The following is a 21,763-nucleotide window of genomic DNA, read 5'->3' on the forward strand; positions in this document are numbered from 1 at the left end:
ACCTCCCAGTACTTCTGTCCTTTATTTATTTCCAAAATTCTGTGAGGCCACCAAACAAAATGTTTTAAATTCCTTTTGGCATGTGCCACATGTATGTATAAGTTAACAATATGTCATGGCTTCCATAACAGATTCATGCCAGTTCAAATGTTACCCTTTTGACATTCGGAGGTCAACTCAACTACAGTGGGGCATGTGTGGGTACAAAATGGCCCTGTAACTCATTGTAAATCATCAGCCACATCTAATTCCAATGCCCTTAAAGGACCAGCAATTTACAGCTACTGTGTCACTGTACTTTTAAAAAAATTGTTTGAACAGAGCACGGTTTATAATTTGTCATTTTCCATTTTCTTCCCTGCTATAGCTACTCCTGGTGGACATCATCATCCAATTCGCCATGAGATAGCAGCATGGCTCTGGCAGCAGAGGCTGGAGGGCATCAGAAATGAATATTGGTGGCTGGTAGCCCTACAGGAGGAGGAGGAGGAGGCTGAGGCAGCACTAATGGTCGCTGGCCCTAGCTCCTCCAGCCAGCCTCCATTGCCTCCAACCTCCCAGTGGCACCAGCAATACCATTGCAGCTGGCAGCCAACCTGTCCCAGTTCCACCACTGCTGCCCCCCCACGCCAGGCCCAGGAACCGCATATTCCAATACCGCATCCTACAACACCTTGTGTAATTGGACCGCCAGGTGGCATGCATTGAGGCAGCCTTCAATGATACCCAGACCCTACTCTAGTCTAAACTTGGTAGCGCCCTCTTCGGAACATTTTTAAATATTTTTTGCTTTGGTGGGATGGGGTTTGAAAGTTACCTGGACTTTTCATTTGACTTTTTAGGGATGGGGTATTTGTTTGGGTGCAGGGAGGGCCTGTTGTGAGTGGAAAGGGTGGGTGTTCTATTTGTCAAAATAGAGGGGATCATTGATTTTACTTTATTCATGCCTCAGTCAAATGTTTATTTTGGTGTTTTGGTTTGCACTGCTGTCTTTTAATGTAGCCTATTTTTTAAATCTGCTTAAAAAGTGTATGTCATTTACTTATATGGTTACCCTTGTTCATTTGCCCTTTGCAACTGAAGTATATTGATCGCTAGTAGATGATTGCCATTGCCTATTTTGCCTAAAAACGTAGATACACATAGACAGGTAAGACACCATCTTCTTTAGTTGGACTTAGATTAGGGATTAAACAAGTTAACTATGTCAATCCACAGTTCTTTTCTTACCTAAATAGATGAAGCCAGGTAATTGTATTTTTCTTACTGCAAGTTTTTTCCCAAGATGGCATTGTAACACTTAAGGGGTGGTAGGTGGTAGTAGTAGCAAGCTTTCATGCTAACTGGACAGAACTTCACATAAGCTTTCATACATCCACAGGATTAATCAAAGTATTATGCATCATTGTCAACTTGATTGAAAGAAAAGTAAAACAGAGTTATTGGGTCATCATAGCATAACTTTAAAAAGACTGAGACCAGACTACCACAATAACAGTATTTGACAAGCAGCAAAGAAGAGTCAGACCTGATATGTTAATAAAATCTAGCAATATCAGTTTCTTCTGAGCAATGGTAGGTGCTATTAAAGCTAAACATAGGAAATTAAATCATGGAGTCAGGAGAAGTGGGTTCAGACTCAAGTGGTTGGTCCAGGTTAAGTGTTTACCGAACACACACACAAGGCATGAATAATGATGATTTGATTGGGCCAGTGTGGAATATTGCTCAGGTAGATGAAGGCAGAAGGTCAGGCAGTGAGTTGCTATCGCTTCCATCACACCCGCCCCAACAAGTCTGTGAATCATTTATGGTGTAAAATTAAGTCATACCTCAATAAATCACAGAACCCGGGGGAAACAGGTTAGGGGCTTGATGACTGGATGGGAAATGTGATTTGGTGAAGGGTGTGACAAAGACAAACTCTACACAAAAGGAACTGCAGCCATATTCATTGGTGCGCCAAGCAACACACGATCATCGATCTGTTATGGAAGGAAAGTGGAAACTAAGGGATAGGTTTGCCACAGTTCAGTTAAATGCTGGCAACAAACTGCCCTTCTGCCCTAGTGAAGCCCAAGATGGTATATCCTAAATGGTATGTCTTCTATTTTTGAAAAATATAAATTATGGAAGATTGGAGATAATCCACCTATTTCTAAAAATTATGATTGTTCAAACGAAAATGACACTGTATTGTCAAATTTGGCAATGCATCTCTCCATTCTTCTTGGAATGTTGGTCTCTCCTGGTGCCTGTCTGAAGTCTGAACCTGTCTGTTAGGTAAACTGGAGTCTTGAGCTTACTCCAAGTTTTGTTCATGCAGGAGTGGACTAGGAGAAGGCTTGTGTATTGAGAGAAAATAGTAGATGTGTTATAAAGGAGAAGGACAAAAGGAGCAACATAAGCTTCACGAGGAATCAGGAGTGTACCAAGAAGACTCAGAGCAAGAAAATAAGGAGTTTCACATTTGAGCCAGCAATTCAGCAAATACATACTCAGCAACATTTCCAAATCAACGATCATCTCTCCAGTTCACAGAGCTGAGTGAGTGAGTGGTAGGCCTTGGAGCCTTTGCCATCATCATAGTTTCTCTTTGAAGTTGATCATTTTCTTCTTCTAGCTATTGAGGTAGTCCCGTCCTTAGTCCTTCCATCCTTCTCCAGATTCTGAGTAACTCCTGCAAAGGTCCAAACCCAGCAAGGTAAACCTGGGAAGTGTGCTGCAGTTGAAATGAAGATTAGAACAAATAGAGAAACATAACTGGAGTATTTTGTGCAGATTTGTGCTTGGTAACTAAAGTGTCTGGCCTGTTCTGAGGAACAAGAAAAATTAAGGAGTTGACCCTGCAGGTAAATTTCACTAAGAATGAAAGAGCAATCACTTTCAGGAAAAAATGATCACCCATCAGCCCCCAAACATTGCAAATCCTCGGAAACAAGTTTACAAAATTTCTTACACTCCCTCCCTCAATGTCAGCTACCACATACATCAGTCACCACTCACAAATATAAACACTCAATACGTCACCACTCATTGGTGCAAAAATAGTTAATTTAGTACTAGCACTAGTTACTTCTTCCAATCCAAGCATGGTAGTTAAACAAAATATCTTCTCTTTGATGGCAAGGTGAGGTAAAAAAAATAGGATAGGCAATGGCATGCGAGGGAGGCAGGCATTGTATCCAATGTCCTTCAGGGTATGTGGGGGCTTCTTAACCGCATATGTATCCATATATAACCTGGGCTTTTATGGGACTATAAAATGGCTGGGCATCATAAATCAGACACAAGCATAATGTTTCCCTTTTTTTAACAAAGAAAGACAAAAAGAAGTTCAATGTCAAACAATGAAAAATTTCTGCTGTGGCACTGGCATACTCACTCCAGGAAATAGAGTTTGTCAACTAACACACTTGGGGGCATATTTATACTCTCTTTACGCCGAATGTGCGTCAAAATGTTTGACGCACAATCGGCGCAAACACTGCCCCATATTTATACTTTGAAGTCCGACCCCGCGGGCTTCAAAGTTCCACCATGTGCGTCATTTTTTGGAAGGGGGAACCAGCCTTGCGTTAATCATATGCAAGGTAGGCGTTCCCTTCCAAAAAATGACTTTAAGGCCTGTGCGCCTTATTTATGCTGTGACGTCATTTTGACGCACAGGAGGGGGCAGGCCTTAAAAAACAGCGCCCAGCCTGATGGGCGACGTTTTTTAACGCCTGGGTCAGGGCAGGCGTTAAGGGACCTGTGGGCTCAGAAGGAGCCCATGCCCCCAGGGACACCCCCTGCCACCCTTGCCCACCCCAGGAGGACACCAAAGGATGGAGGGACCCATCCCAGGGAAGTTAAGGTAAGTTCAGGTAAGTATTTTTTTTCGTTTTTTTTTTTGTGGCATAGGGGGGCCAGATTTGTGCCCCCCTACATGCCACTATGCCCAATGACCATGCCCAGGGGACATAAGTCCCCTGGGCATGGCCATTGGGCAAGGGGGCATGACTCCTGTCTTTGCTAAGACAGGAGTCATTTCAATGGGGGTTGGGCGCCAACAAAAATGGCGCAAATCGGGTTGAGGCCAAAATTTTGCGTCAGACCTGACTTGCCCCATTTTTTGACGCCCAAGCTCCATTTTCCCCTACGCCGGCACTGCCTGGTGTGAGTAATTTTTTTTGGCGCACACCAGTCCGCAGCGCCGGCTAACGTCATTCCATAAATAAGGCGCCCGCATGGCGCTTTGGAATGGCGTTAGCCGGCGGTAAAAATTTTGACGCACAACTGCGTTGGCGCAGTTGTGCGTCAAAAAGTATAAATATGGGCCTTGATTCTGACCAATCATCCTCTTTTTCCTCCTGTGGTGTTTCAGGAATGGTGTAATCAGGTGTTATACACTGCTGGTTCAATTTAATCATGGGTAATCTCTCTACATTTTGAGATAAGAGGCTGGTTCTGATTGTTACAACTGTACCGGCTGCACTGAAAACACATTCAGTAGACACAATGGCTACAGGACAAGCCAGGTACTGTCTTGGCAGCCTGCTGAGCTCTGCCCTTTGGCATATCTTCCCATACCAACACACCAATGGGTTTTGATCCACATACACCTCTTTCGGGTCATCCAGATACTCCTGGAACATCCTCTAAATGGTCATTGGTGCTGCCACCTGCTCGACCACTTTTTCCTTTGCCTCTGCACTGGACTTGAAACCAAGTCACTGCAGAGGTTGGGTCATATTCTTCTGTTGCTGTTGTCACTGGTTTTCTTGTTGGTAGGTTTAGCAGATGTGAGACAATACTACCTTCTCTGGAAGTTGAAGGCGGCACCCCAGAACTGCAGAGTGGGACTCCAAGTTCCAGCCATTCTTCTTCCAGTTCTCCTGCTTGCTCAACAATCCACCTCTTTTATTGTGAAACATCCCCTTCAGAAAAAGGAATGATAGTGTAAAGAATTTTTTGGTAACATGGATAAAGTAGGCTGACACAGATGTTCTCTTTAAACAAGATGATGTAATTTTGCAGCCTTGCATTACAAGTCAAGCGATGGCTTAGGCTAGTAACCCCCAATTGTGAACCTTTTAGAAATCTTCTTTAGCTGTTCGTGTAGCAGATGAAATAATGGAATTTCTTGGCCTATTGTACTGTCCACCTTGCTCACATCTTGGGTCAAAATCTAAAAAGGGAGCAGCATCTATGTGAGGCTTTTGACAAGGCCCCATTTGTCTGCATCAATGGTCATAGCTCTCCCAATTGCATCAGCTCCCCTTTCATTGATTGGCACCCCAGCCTAAGGTGAGGAACCTGGGAGCACTCCTGCATCAAATTCACCACCCCAACCCAAGCCCATGACATGGCTGTCAGTGAGGCAGCCACTGCAATCAATGCGATGCCAATGAGCAGTGATGTTGAATTAGATTTGTCCCTTTCGCAAAGTAGTGTCTGATTGTTTCAGGAAACAGCAGCTGCAGCCAGACCTTCCTGAAATTGGAGCAGAACAGAAGGTCGAGCTTTCTGTTGAGCAAGACCCTCCTCTTTTAGATTCAAGGGCTTCCAGATCTCCAGCAAGAAAAAGGAAGGGTATCACTCCACCATCTTCTCCACTTCTGAAGACAATGATAGGGACATGGAGTGAACCCCGGCAGAGTCCGAGAGACACCAGGAAAGGCGAGGGAAAAGAACATTTCTAGAAAGTCTTAGAATCATGGAAGAGGATGATGAGGATGATGACGATGACACAGCCATTGTGGAGGCTGGCACAGAGGAGTCTGACATTACTATCCAACCTGCTCCGAGAGATGCAGCACAGGCAGCACCAGCAGCTCCCACATTTGAAAGGCCGTAGTGGAAACCTGCAATAACCCCTACATCAGTACAAGTATGCACTGCAGAGAGGCAATCAACACGCCCCCGACTAACTATATCGACTTCTTCTTCAGGCATTGGCAGTGGCCCAATAAGAAAGTACTCCTCTCCAGTTTTGGACTTTTTTAAGATTAGCAAACAGGAGGAGAAAATTGCCAAATATTTCATTTACCACGTGAATGTTTGTCAAGGTAATTCTGGTTCACATTATGGTACTGGAGGCCAGCCGACCCATATGAAAAAAAGTCACGCAATCCAGTGGGAGCAGCACCTTAAATAAATGGTTAAATGTGGTCACGGTGGTGAGGAGAGTCAGGAAACATCAGCTACACCCGGTCAAATCATGGTGGAAGGTGAGGAAGAAGAGGATTACATCATCCTCACTCAAAGCAACCCTGTCTACAGCAGTGTGCCAGAATCACCCACCTCAGCGACCTCACAATGGCAGAGGAAGACAGAGTCAGATGGAAACACCCCATCATTTGGTGACTGCGCCACGAAACACATTCAGTCTACCACCACCTACATCTGAAAAGTTGCCTGCATCAGTGGCTCTGCAAAAGAAGAAAGTACAGGCTACAATTACTAGCATGTTTAGCAGGTGAGGCCCTATGACCGCAACCGTCCAATGGCACGGTTGTACAATGGCAAGCTGGCTAAAATGTTAAAGATGGACCGCCTCCCTTTCTGTTTTGTGTAAGGGGGAAGATTCTTAGAATTTGTGGCAGCCCTCTGCCTGAAATGGAAGGTTCCAAGCCAGACCTATTTTGCAAGAGTTGCTGTTCAAATGCTGCATCACAATGTGCTGCAATTCGTTGGACAAGCTTTGCAGCAAAGTGCTGTCCACACTATCCACCTGATGACAGACATGTGGACCATTTGTCAAGCGACTGATTGCATGTGCATCACTGCACACTGGATCTCTTTTCTGGGGACAAGGCAAAAGCTAGCTACAGGTCTTGGCCTTGAAGAAATGTTTAAGAGCTTTCAGCGACATGCAACAGTAGCCATGTTTGCCATGGAGAAGTGATACACTGCTGCAAACATCTTGAAGGAATTTAATAGCAAAGTTTCTGAACGGCTTTGACCCAGAGGTCTTCAAGTTGGATTTGCTGCCACGGACAATGGCAGTAACAAAGTCAAGGCCATGGCAGACAGTGGCTACTTCTGGGCCCTGTGTGTGGCACACTAGTGTGGCAGCGGGCACATGTCTCCTGAAAAAAGGTTGTAGTTGTCACGCCATTGGCAGAAAGATGCTTCTTCTCACTGGCCACTTTCTTGGGAAAAACTTTCTTTGGCCCATCTTAACTAGTTCTATGCTGGCAGTTGCACTAAGATGAACAAGCAAAAGAGTTTGTTGCTTGTGGACTGATGTAACTGTAAGGCCTACTCTTTGGCAGTACTGCAGGTGATATGGGGTCTCTTCTCTCGTACACGTAAAAAGACCAAACAAGAAAAACATGTAGTTAATGAAATGTGGCATTGTTGCAGCAGGTTGAAAATAGTAGAGAGAACTGCAATCTTAGTGTGGTCCGCTACTTATGTAATATACCGAGGGCCAGATTTCAAGTCCCTCAAGCCTCTTAGCGCCACACTAGGGTAATATTTTTTACGCTAATGTGGCATTAAGGAGGCCATTCTCCTTCGCCTCATTATACCCGTGCCAGGTCTAATATATACAAGGGTTCCCATGCAGGTAGGTCGCAAACAATGGCACAGTGAAATCTGCAAGATTTCACTGTGACATTTTTTTCATCATTTTTAACACCTGCTCGGGCAGGTGTTAAAGTGACGGGCCCATAATTTTCTATGGGCCTCCCTAGTGACTAGTGCCCTAATTTATGGTGCTAATCCAGCAAAGCGCCACAATTGTGTCATAAATTATGATGCTATTGTGGAAACGAGTGCCATGGTGTGCCCTTTTGTAAATAAGGCACAACCATGGTGTCGTTAGGTGGGGCAGGGGTGGCACAAGAAACGTGCTGCATAAGGACAAATGCACCACTTTCTTGTACATCCGGCCCTTAGAATATAATCAAATATCGTAAAGCAAACAACACCACCACACCATAAAAAAGCATTATATTCAAATCAGACAGCACAGCAGGCAGATCTAGCTCTTTGCTTTATTTCCTTCTGTTTTAGTAGACATCTGGGGTAGTCAGAGAGAGGTGCATGGGTAAATGGAATAATCCTTTAAATAAAATAATCTATGGTGGACAGGTGGTCCAGGTGGAATGAATTATGCTGTTGATTAGCCTGCCATCCTCCACAGCCAGGATGTTCTGGAGGAAATGGAATTGCACCTAATAAAATGACTGCAGCTGTGCGTCTTTGGTGGATGGATGGATGGATGGATGGAATGGATCCGATGGGTGGATCAAGGCAAAATACAGAATTAAATAAAAAATGTAAATAAAAAAAAAATTATATATAACAAATAAAATATGAAAATAAAAAAAATAAAAACTAATAAATGTAAAAAACAACAAATTATTAAAATATACAAATTAAAATACAAAAATAATTTAAAATATTAAAATTATCAAAGTGAAACAAATATTTGACAAACATGAAAATTAAAATACAAAAATTATTCAAAAATAAAAAAATGGCACCAACATTAATTTAAAATTAAAAAAGAAATGTAAAAAATAAAACAGAAAAAAAACAAAATCAAAACTTAAAATACAAATACAAATGGTCAATAAGGCCTAAGTGGTTTCTGCCCCCCTTGGGGGCAGATCGGCCTAATAAAAATAGGCCGATCTACCCCCAAGGTGGGCAGAAATGGCCTAGAATAAATTTGACCACCAGGGGAGAGACCCGTGCCTAAGTGGTCACTCCCCTTGTGTGAAATTGGCGCAAAAAATATCCCTGGAGTCTTGTGGTTTCTGCTTCCCTTGGGGGCAGATTGGCCTAAGAAAAATAGGCTGATCTGCCCTCAAGGTGAGCAGATATGGCCTAAAATAAAATTGCCCCCCAGGGAAGCGACACTTGCCTCAGGGGTCACACCCTTGCGTGTAACTGACATAAAAAAAGATTCTGGTGTCTATTAGTTTTTGCTCCCCTTGGGGGCAGATTGGCCTAATAAAAATAGGCTGATGGGGCAGAAATGACCTAAAAATAATTTGCCCCCCAGGGGAGTTACCCTCATCTAAGGGGTCGCTCCCCATGTGCAAACAATAAAAAAAAAATGATCCTGGTGTCTAGGGGTTTCTGCCCCCTGGGGGAGCGACCCTTGCTCAAGGGGTCATTCCCCTTCATTGTGTAAAGAAACAAAACTTAAATCCCTTGTGTCTAGTGGGCATTTCTGCAGCCCGATCACTTCACAATCAGGCTGCAGAAATGCCCAGTCAGACAGGAAAGTAAAGGAAAGTAGAGGAAAGGAAAGGAAAGGAAAGGTAAAGAAAGGAAAGGAAAGGAAAGGAAAGGAAAGGCCTTACCTTTACTTTCATGTCCTCTGCTGTCCCCATCCCGATCGGAAGAGAAATGTAAAGCATTTCTCTTTCAATAGCTTCCAGTGCGATGGGGGCGGCCTCTGATGACATCAGCACGCAATTGCACGCAGACATCACCGGGGGGGCGTGGGTGGAAGGGGAAGCAATTCGCCTTCCATCCCTGTCCAGTGGGAGGCCCATTGGGGGAGCGCTAGAGTTTCCCTCGTGGACGTAGTGCAGGCACACGGCAACCGTGGCCGAGGGCGAGACCAGCTCGTTCCAGGCACCCGAGGGGCTAAATTTAATATTCCTACTCCAGTAAGTGCACCAGTAGGGAAAGCGTTGGACTCAGGAAAGGTGAAATTTACTATTTCCTGTCCAGTGGGTAAAACACTAGGGAAACTGTTGGACTCAAGAGAGGTTAAATGTACTATTCCCACTCCAGTAAGTAAAACAGGAGGAAAAGGTATTTATTAATTAATTATAATTAAATTACTTCCCACTTTATACCTCTAAAAAACCCATAACCCACACATAAAACTTAACTAAAAAAAATTATTAGAAAATGTGCATACTGAATTATCAATTAAATTATTCATAATTACAAATTAATTATTAATTATCATTAATTTACTTCTCACCTTATACCTCTACAAAACCCACAAACCTCTACTAAACGAAAAATTATAATAAACAAATAAATTATATTAAAAAACAACAAAAAATTTACCAACTAAATTGACACACATTAACAATATTGAGAACATATACAATTAAAACATATATGAAAACATCTAAAAATAATAAAAAATAATATTATTGACACCAATATGTTTGCAAACAATGTAAACAACATAGATATTTTTAACATCGATATTAACAACATAGATATTTTTGTAAATTATATTACAAAAATAGATATTTTTAACATCGATATTTAAAACAAAAATATTTTTACATCAATAATAAATACCTCTAAAATCGATATTCTAGTCAATGATATTCCTGCATCACGATATTTGTGGATCACAATATTTAAAATGTGATATTTCTGTATCTGAATATTTTACATTCAATATTTTGTCTGAATACTTGTGTGGGGAAGATGAGAGCTGGGCTTTGTGCATTCCCTCCAGAACTGTCACACATAAAAGGAGCTTTGGTGTGACATTTGCATCCCGTTGGCCCATTACCAGGCAGATGGGTCTTCCTGGGCTAGATGGGGAGGAAGTAGCTGACACCCCTGAATACGACTGTGCCTTTTCTCACATAAAGAACTGCATAGCACCCTGTTGAGTGGCTGGAGCCAGGGAAGGAAGGACAGGGACTTTATGACCTTCAAATGCCTCTATAAAGACCACCCACTTCAAAGACACATTTGGGCGCACTGGCCCCCAAACCCCAGTAAATCCGATCTCTATTGGAACCAAGGACACTCTGCCCGGAAGAAGGACTGTTGGGCTGCCAGGAGGGACTGCAACTCTGCAAATGGATTGCTGTGCTGACCTACTGCTTGTTGTGCTGTAGGAGGGACTGTCACTTTGCTACTTGCTTTGCTATGTTGGCCTGCTACCTGCTCCCTCTTGCCTGCAGTGAGAAGGACTGGACTTGCTCTCTACATCCGTGAACCCAAGAATCTCCAAGGGCTTGTTGGTTTACCCTGTTCTACTGCAGTCTCAGGGCCATCAAAGACTGTCTGCAACTCTCCTAGTGCTGCTGGACTGTGCCATCTGTGAGTCCAACCCTTGCCTGAAGTTCGTCCTCCAGTCCTGGGCCTCAGAGGTGGGTTCTACATCTAAAACCTGCAAAAAGCGATGCATCACCCGAATGTGGGAGAAAAACTCGTGCATGTCAGAGTCACCAAATCCTCTGGGTCTGCGCACGTTCCCAACACGTCCACCACTGAACAGCTCCAAGACTCTGATAGATAAATCACAGAGGCTAAGAGAATTCAAGAGGGGAAGAGGGGATTGGGAAGGGAAACAGCTGGGAAGGAGACCTGTAGTAAGAAAAAAGTTAGAACACACAATATGAAAATTATATCTCCTGAAATCAATATTAGACTATGATTCTAAGCATAGTCATTCTGAAAACATGAACAATCTAAGAATTAAGTTTAAAATGACTAAGTTTCAAGATGGCCGGATACCTGTAAGGGAATCAAGATGGATTAAATGAAAACTTTCTTATTCAAGTACTTTCCTTTACATGAGAATCAGAAAAACGTTCTGACTAAATTTTAAACCAGTCATATAAATCCTTTTTTGAGAATGCATACTAGGACCATACAATATTGCATCTAGACACTCTGATCTTCTGTGTACTCTTAAAATGTTTCAACACAAATTGCGCATATTGTAGATTTATATATATATATATATATATATATATATATATATATATATATAGTAAACACCATAGAAGGATTGTGCACCATGAATAACACAATATGGATTCAGGAAAAACAAATCACATAACTTGTCAACTCAAATATTACATGATAAATATCTTAGAATAGTGGCATACAATAAACAACATGAATTAAACTCGAGGAGAGTATAGTGCGTCTTGCCGTAGCGCGCAATGATCAACAAAGTTAAAACACCATAAAGCAAATCGCGCGTCTTGCCGATTCTTAAGCCACCATGTAAATGTCAAGAAATTGTAGCGCGCAATGAGCAACAAAGTTAAAACACCGTAAAACGAATTGCGCGTCTTGCCGATTCACAAGTCACCCTGCAAATGTCACAAACACTAAAGCGCATATTCCACACGTGCAAAGTACTCTGTCAAATCATAAAATTATTATGCCCAAGAACATGAGAGTTCTCGATAACGGTGTCGGGAGGCCATCCCAACCACCGTCTTACCGCCCAGAACAAGGATCTCCAAAATGAAGAATGAAAGTCAGATGTCTGGAAGATCAAATAGGCCACCGGGACAGGAGCTCAGGAAGTAGCTGCTGCTCTGCACCGGGACCTCTGAATAGTGAGCACTTGGAGCTGGGCTGGCTCCTTTTTATAGAGTCCTGGCCCAGCCCACAACCCAACCCAGGCATGTTGCAGGGAAAGTCTCTAGAAGACCCTGGAAAGGGACCACACCCTAACACACTCTGAAAGCCTGCAGCAATACATTGCAAATGACGAGCATTTGTAAACACATTAAAAATAAGTCTTTAGGATTGAACTCTGCAATGCAAAAGGTTAAACAACAACATATCAGCACAATGCATAAATTATGTTGTTTTGAGAGTGCAGGGTGTTTGCATTCTAGTCGCCAATAGAGCGCGCACTGCCCTGGTGTTGACAGTACTCCCCTCTCCCAGACACGCTCTAGGGCCTGGTTTGCCTGGATTAAGATGATGAAAGCATCTCACAAGTACTGGAGCATGAACATCAGATGCGGAAACCCATGAGTTACTTTCAGGACCATAACCTTTCCATGAGATTAAGGGCCAGATGTAGGTAGGTAGGAAATTGCGACTTGCAATTTGCGAGTCCCTGCGACTCGCAAATTGCAAGTCGCAATTTGGTATGCAGAAAGGTGTCTCAGACACCTTCTGCAACTCGCAATGGGGTCGCAAAGACCCACCTCATTAATATTAATGAGGTGGGTCGCAGTTTGTGACCCCATTGCGAGTATGGGCACTCACAGGGATGGTGGCCTGCTGGAGACAGCAGACCACCATGTCCGTGACTGCTTTTTAATAAAGGAAAACGAGCTGCACTTAGAAAAAAAAACGAAACCTTTTGTTTCGGTATTTTTCAGAGCAGGCAGTGGTCCATAGGACCACTACCTGCTCTGAAAAATTATTGTTATTTCCAGTCACAAAGGGGAAGGGGTCCCATGGGGACCCCTTCCCGTTTGTGATTTGGTTACCATCCACTTCAAGTGGATGGTAACTGCGATTTCATTTGCGACCGCTTTCGCGGTCCCAAATGAAATTGAATAGCATTGCGAGTCGCAGATATTTACTTCATATTTGCGAGTCGGAAATGCATTTTGCAAGTCGGATCCGACTCGCAAAATGCATTTCTACATAGCAAAGAGGCTTTTGCACCTCGCAAACGGCGTTTTTTGCTGTTTGCGAGGCGCAAACACTTTGCTACATCTGGCCCCAAGTACCATAGATTACTCACTTGTAGTTTAGAATCCAACACTTTCTTAACTTCATATTCTTCTTCTCTCTGTACTAGAACAGGAGCTGGATGAGGGTGGACCTTTTCGTCTGCCCTTTTCAATAGGGAAGTTTGGAACACTGGATGAATCCGTAAGGATCTGGGCAATTGTAGTTTATAGGTTGCCGGATTGATTTGCTGAAGGACTGTGTAAGGACCTACAAATTTGGGATTAAACATGTGCTTCTTCTTGAAGTCTATGGCGGTCATTCTGACCGCGGCGGGCGGCGGTCGCCGCCCACCATGCGGTTACCGGCGAATGACCGCCCCGCGGTCAAAAGACCGCAGCGGTCATTCCAACTTTCCCGCTTGGCCGGCGGGCGACCGCCAAAAGGCCGTCCGCCGGCCCAGCGGGAAAGCCCATGCAACGAGGAAGCCGGCTCCGAATGGAGTTGCAGGGGTGCGACGGGTGCAGCTAAGCAGACAGTGAAAATCTGTATGGGGCCCTGTGAGGGGGCTCCTGCACTGCCCATGCCAGAGGCATGGGCAGTGCAGGGGCCCCCAGGGGCCCCACGACACGCGTTCCCGCCATCCTGGTTCTGGCGGTGAAGACCGCCAGAAACAGGCTGGCGGGAAGGGGGTCGGAATCCCCGTGTCGGTGCTGCAAGCAGCGCCGCCATGGAGAATTCCCTGGGCCAGGGGAAAACCGGCGGGAAACCGCCGGTTCCCCTTTTCTGACCGCGGCTTTACCGCCGCGGTCAGAACAGCCCAGGATGCACCGCCAGCCTGTTGGCGGTGCTTCCGCTGCCCTCCGCCCTGGCGGTCATGGACCGCCAGGGTCGGAATGACCCCCTATATGTTTTGTGGAAAGCCACATTTTGTCACCTGGTTGATATTGCGGTTCCTCACAATGTTTCTTGTCATAATGCCGTTTGTATTTTTGTTTGGCTTTTTCTAAATGCTGTTGAATCAGTTTCTGGGTTTGATGCAAATGCTGAATGGTTTCTGACACAGCTGGAGTAAGAGAACTTTGTTGAGGAATTGTGATGGGCAGGGTGTCAGGATGATAGCCAAATAAACCAAAAAAGGGTGCAACGCCAACAGAAGTGTGGAATGAGTTATTGTAAGCTAACTCAGCTAACCAGAGCATAGATGTCCAAGAATGAAGTGCCTTTTCAGCATAGGCACGTAGGTATTGTTTCAAAGTCTGATTTAGTCTCTCGGTTTGACCATCTGTTTGAGGATGGTGACTAGTAGATAGCGTAGATGTCACTTGGAGTGTTTTACACCATGTCTTCCAGAAATTGGAGGCAAATTGCGACCCCCGATCGGTGAGGATAACTTTTGGCAGTCCATGATAACGAACCACTCTGTTCAGTAAAATAGTTGGCAGTTCACTAGAAGTGGGCAATTTTTTACAGGCAATGAAATGTCCATATTTCGTGAGACTATCTACTACCACCAGAATTACTGAATGCTGTTGAACCACTGGCAGACCGGTAATAAAGTCTAAAGAAATGTGCTCCCATGGACGACTTGGGGTTGGAAGTGGATGTAACAACCCTTTTGGTTTTGAATGACTTGTTTTAATGCGAGCACAAACTTTGCAGTTGTTTACCATTGCTTTTACATCTTTAGTTAGGGTAGGCCACCAAAAATAACGTTGGATCAGTTCAAGAGTTTCAGGAGTACTTGGGTGACCTGCCGTCGGTATAACATGCAACCAATGAAACACTATCTTGCGAAGTTTGGTAGTGGGTACGAACAAACGAGTGTCATGAAAGGGTAGTCCTTGCTTGATTGACCTTTTGGGATCTGCTTGGGCCCATGTTTGCCATTTTTCAACAGTGAAAGAGTTGCAAATTTCTTTAAAGAAATCTTCAGTTTTTATGATACATCGAACCTTGTCAGGAGCAATGATAGCTCTGGAAGCTTGAAATGCAGGCAACGTGGTAGACTCTTGACGGGACAAGGCGTCAGCTTAGCGATTATCTTTACCAGGCTGGTAGGTTACTACAAAATCAAATTCGTCAAAAAACAGCATCCAGCGTAATTGCTGAGGGGTCAAAAGTCTGGCGGAACTCATGAATTGATGATTACGATGATCAGTATATACTGTGACAGTGTATTTGGCACCCAACAAATGATGTCTCCATTCTTTAAAGGCATCACGAATCGCCAGAAGCTCTTTTTCAGCAATGACATAGTTCGGTTCGGCTTCGTTCAACTTCTGAGACATATAAGCTACAGGATGAAGTTGACCAGTGTCTTTATTTCGTTGTGATAAGACGGCTTCTATTGCTACATCTGAAGCATCAGCTTCCACTATGAAAGGTCGATTCGCATCAGGATGAGTCAAGACTGGGGCAGTGGAGAAAGCTTTCTTCAAAGTCGAGAAGGCTTGATCAGCTTCTTGGGACCATACAAACTTTTCTTTCTTTCTTAGTAGCTTAGTGATTGGAGCCACTGTCTGGGAGAAATGATTTATTTAATCTCCAGTAAAAATTTGCAAACCCCAGGAAACATTGTACATCACGAACAGTCTTTGGGATGGGCCAATCAGATACGGCTTTTACTTTCTTTTCTGCCATCACCATACCTTGAGGGGTAAGAATAACCCCTAAAAACTCAACTGTGGTAACATGAAACTCACACTTGGTTAGTTTCCAATATAAATGGTGCTTTGGAAGGGCTGCAAGAATTTTCTTGACATGTTGGACATGTTCGTTTTCATTGTCAGAGTAGATCAAAATGTCATTGATGTAGACTATGGCAAATATGTCGAGGTACTCTCTAAGAACGTCATTCAAGAAAAATTGAAATGCTGCTGGGGCATTACACAGACCAAAAGGCATGACGGTGTATTCAAAAAGGCCATATCTTGTCTTGAACGCTGTTTTCCATTTGTCACCCTCTCTCATTCTGACCAAATGATAAGCACCTCGAAGCTCAAGCTTCGTGTAGATTTTTGCTCTCTTTACTTGTTCCAATAATACCGGAATTAGGGGTAAAGGATATTTATTCTTGATGGTGACTTTGTTCAAACCCCTATAGTCGATGCAAATTCGAAGTTCTCCTTTAGCTTTTGGAACAAAAAACAAAGGCGAAGCTGCAGGAGACTTAGAGGGGCGAATTAAGCCATTCTCCAAAAACTGATCTAGGTATTTTCGTAAATGTTGATTTTCATGTTCTGACAGGGCATATATACGACAGTTGTGAAGTATCGCACCTGGGGCTAGATCATTTTGACAGTCATAAGATCTATGAGGAGGTAGAGTCTCTCCTCCTTTCTCATCAAATACATCTTTGTAAGATGAATATTGTTTTGGCAGCTGAATTTCTTTCTCCGCGGCAGTAGCTATGTAAGAGTTACAAACTTTTGGTACTTGAATCTTTTGGAGACATTGTTCGTTACATAGTGCAGATGAGAACACAATTTTTCGTTCTGCCCAATTGATCTCTGGATTGTGATGAGTTAACCATGGGAAGCCGAGGATACTCCCATATTTGGGAGCATGGATCACATCAAGAATGATTTTCTCTTTATGTTTCTTTCTTTGATTCTTATCGTCACAAATCATCGAAAAGGGGATAGTCTGAAGAGTTACTGGACCTCCAGTCAAGAGTTTTCCATCGACTGCCTGGATGATTTCTGGGGTCTTCTTTTCAATACATGGGATCCCCCATGCACGAACCAATTGGACATCAACAAAGTTCCTAGTAGCCCCAGAATCGACTAGAGCCTTTTTGAAATAGATCTTTTTCTTGACCTGAACTCTTATTTCCAGTTTAAGATGTCTAGATTGTGAAGGGTCCACGGTGACACCCAAGAGCAACCCTTCTCTGCATCTTGGGTGTTTTAGTTTTCCAACTCAACTGGTGCATTGGCTGCTACCTTCTGAGCTGGACCTTGCTTGTTCTTCGGTTTTATTGGACAATCTTTGGCAAAATGACCCTTCCGCCCACAATAAAGACATTGTCCATTTTTTCTGCGTATGTCCTTTTCATCTTTGGTCAAAGGTCTTCTGATGGTTCCAATTTCCATCGGTTCCGGCGTTCTCTCTTTCAGAGTTCTTGAGTCTCGGTTATCATGAACACGCCATGAATATTTTTCAATCTTATTGCGCGTTCTTTTACGTTCTGCTAAATGATGATCAAGCCTCAAGACAAGGTTTATTAATTCTTGACAGTCTGTAGGTTGTGGGTCGATTTGCGCTAGGATATCTTTTAGTTCCTCTTTGAGTCCTTTGTAAAACAAGACCGCTTGTTTTTCTTCAGGCCAGGATGTCTCGGCAACCAGCCGGTTAAAGTTGGCTAAATACGACACTAGGTCTTGATTCCCTTGGCGTAAATCTAATAATTCACGATCTGCTGACTGTGTTACAGTTCTACGATCAAAAACTCTCTCAAACTCACAAACAAAATTTCTCCAGTTGTACAACAAGGGACTATTTTTACGCACAAGAGGAATTGCCCAAGTAGCTGCATCCCCATCCAAATATGATAACAAGAAAGCTACTTTGGACTGGGCATCGGGGAAAGTATGTGGTCTGCAGGTGAAGTGTAGTCCCACTTGAACCAGGAAATGTTTGTCGGATTTCTTCCAGAAGCCTGAGAAGAAGTACCTGGCCAGGACACACCTGTGGGACTTTGTTCCTTCTTCTCTACCTTATCTTGCAACTGACTCACTCTCTCAGTTAAGCTAGTTGTCAATTCTTTGGATGATACCACCTCTGCCTGGAGCTGGGTGATAGCCTTGACTAACCCGTCCAGCATGGCCATGCTGAGAACATACACAATCCAGGAGGATAATAATTCGTGGGCTCACCCCCTCTGTCAGAGTCACCAAATCCTCGGGGTCTGAGCATGTTCCCAACACGTCCACCACTGAACAGCTCCAAGACTCTGATAGATAAATCATAGAGGCTAAGAGAGTTCAAGAGGGGAAGAGGGGATTAGGAAGGGAAAAAGCTGGGAAGGAGACCTGTAATAAGAAAAAGGTTAGAACACACAACATGAAAATTATATATCCTGAAATCAATACTAAACTATGATTCTAAGCATAGTCATTCTGAAAACATGAACAATCTAAGAATTAAGTTTAAAATGACTAAGTTTCAAGATGGCCGGATACCTGTAAGGGAATCAAGATGGATTAAATGAAAACTTTCTTATTCAAGTACTTTACTTTACATGAGAATCAGAAAAACGTTCTCAATAAATTTTAAACCAGTCATATAAATCCTTTTTTGAGAATGCATACTAGGACCATACAATATTGCATCTAGACACTCTGATCTTCTGTGTACTCTTAAAATGTTTCAACACAAATTGCGCACATTGTAGACTTATATATATATATATATATAGTAAACACCATAAAAGGATTGGGCACCATGAATAACACAATATGGATTCAGGAAAAACAAATCACATAACTTGTCAACTCGAATATTACATGATAAATATCTTAGAATAGTGGCATACAATAAACAACATGAATTAAACTCGAGGAGAGTATAGTGCGTCTTGCCGAATCATAAACCACGATGTAAATGCCAAGAAATAACAGCTCACAATGAATAACAAGATCAAAGTACAATGAAACGAATCGCGCGTCTTTTGCCGATTCTTAAGCCACCATGTAAATGTCAAGAAATGGTAGCACGCAATGAACAACAAAGTTAAAACACCATAAAGCCAATCGCGCGTCTTGACGATTCTTAAGCCACCATGTAAATGTCAAGAAATGGTAGCGCGCAATGAACAACAAAATTAAAACACCATAAAACGAATCGCGCGTCTTGCCGATTCTTAAGCCATCATGTAAATGTCAAGAAATGGTAGCGCGCAATAATTAACAAGATTAAATTATCATGAAACGAATTGCGCGTCTTGCCGATTCGCAAGTCACCCTGCAAATGTCACAAACACTCAAGCCCATATTTCACACGCGCAAAGTACTCTGTCAAATCATAAAAGAATTAGGCCCAAGAACATGAGAGTTCTCGATAACGGCATCGGGAAGCCAGCCCAACCACCGTCTTACCACCCAGAACAAGGATTTCCAAATGAAGAATGAAAGTCAGATGTCTGGAAGATCAAATAGGCCACCGGGACAGGAACTCAGGAAGTAGCTGCAGCTCTGCACCGGGAACTCTGAATAGTGAGCACTTGGAGCTGGGCGGGCTCCTTTTTATAGAGTCTTGGCCCAGCCCACAACCACACCCAGGCATGTTGCAGGGAAAGTCTCTAGAAGGCCCTGGAAAGGGACCACACCCTAACACACTCTGAAAGCCTGCAGCAATACATTGCAAATGAACAGCATTTGGAAACACATTAAAAATAAGTCTTCAGGATTGAACTCTGCAATGCAAAAGGTTAAACAACAACATATCAGACAATGCATAAATTACGTTGTTTTGAGAGTGCTGGGTTTTTGCATTCTAGTCGTCAATAGAGCGCGCATGGCCCTGGTGTTGACAGTGCATCACTTCACTGACAGCGACGCAGCAGTTGTCTGATGACAGCTGATTCACAGTCTGTGCAGCCCAATGACGACGCTCTGCACGGCCCGAGGACGAAGCATCTCATTCACTTCCACGGAGCCCGACAGCAACACAGTACCCCAAGTGTGGTAAAAACATTGATGCATCGTGTCCTCGCCATGTGAGCATTGCTTCATCAAAGATACTGTTTCCCCGGACCCTGCGTGGGTTCTGTGGCCAGCCTACCCTGTACCGTGGCTGGCCTAGACTTTGGATTTCCACAGCTCCCTTATGACCTAAAGCAACCTTTTGACTGCTATTGACTTATTTTTGTATATTTGCTTATTAGTTTATATTTAACACCAAAGATATTGCGTATAATCAACACAGCAATAAATGACATATCGCCACACGTGCTTCGGGTCAATATGCATTAGAACAGGAGCCATTCGGTTATAACCTGGGTGCAATTATAGAAACAGACATGTACACATCATCAATTAACATCATATAACAACCAAACATAAGTTAATAGGCTCATGGGACACATATAGGTGGTCAATATGAGTTTGGCAGATGGAAGAGGCTGCCTGACAAAACTCCTGCGGCTGCCTTCCTACGGGCCCTTTCCCAGTGGGTCAGTGGGTCGGAAACAGCCTACAACATTGATGCTGGCTCATAATTGAGCCGGCGGCAATGCTGCAGTGCGTAGGGTACACGAGCACCCGCCGCGCTGTTCACTGTATGCAAGGCAAACAGTGAATAGAGCGACAGAGCTAGCCATGGGGGCTCCTGCACTGCCCATGCCAGCTGCATGGCCAGTGCAGGGCCCCCCACAGGCTCCCTGCTCCCCGTCTCCACCAGCCTTCACATGGTGATGCTACCACCTTGTAAAAGCTGCTGGAGAAGGGAGGCGTAATCCCCAGGGTGGTGCTGCTTGCAGTGTTGCCCTGGTGGATTAGGACAGCCCACACCGCCAGTCCCTCCTGTGATGGTAAACTGGCAGTGCTGGTGATCAAACCATGGCGCAACCAACACGGTCGTAATGTGGTGGTCACACTGCTGCCAAAGGGGTCGGATCACTGCTTTGGTGGCGCATAGTGTGAGAAAAAGCCACATTCTGTCTAGGGATAGAAAAGGTGTCCAGTGGGAGAAATGAAGGAGTGTGGCCATTAGCCAGGGACAGAAGACACAAGAACAAATGCGAGCATCTCGTCATGTGTGCAGGAACATGTATCGTGAGTCAATGCAGTCATCAGGGAGGACGGAGGTCGTTCTTAGCTTCTACATTAAGTAAAAAGGTCTCGCAGCATACTTCCCCAGATCGGATAATTCTGCGTCCTTGTAACCACTGAAAAGTGTGGGCCTCTGTGTGAGTCCATGTCAGCAACTCAGGAAGCCACGGTTGAAGGTCTGGGGGGAGGCTGGTGAGTTCCATGGCATAGCCACTTGTGAGAAAACAGGGCTGATTGCAGAGGCCCCATAACTTTTTGCCCCCAATTTCCTCTTTTTGCTGGTGTTTTCCTGACTTTGATGGTGCCCTGGGTACTGCTAACCAGTCCCAGGGCCTGTGCTCTGTGTAAAATGGATATGCAAATTAGGCTAATTATAATTGGCTAAGTTAACCTACCTATAAGTCCCTAGTATATGGTAGGGCATGTAGGTTTAGGGACCACAGCATAGGTGGTGCACACCTAGGTGCACTGCTGAGGTGCCCAGTCTCATTTTAAAGGCAGGCCTGCTTTGCTGGCTGCTTTTAAATTAAAGTTATATGCAAATTCGACTTTGGAATTAAAGGTACTTCCAAAGTCTTAAACTACCTTATTTTTACATATAAGTCACCCCTAAGGTGTGCCCT

Source organism: Pleurodeles waltl, chromosome 1_1 (assembly GCF_031143425.1).
Source record: "Pleurodeles waltl isolate 20211129_DDA chromosome 1_1, aPleWal1.hap1.20221129, whole genome shotgun sequence".
Classification (NCBI taxonomy): domain Eukaryota; kingdom Metazoa; phylum Chordata; class Amphibia; order Caudata; family Salamandridae; genus Pleurodeles; species Pleurodeles waltl.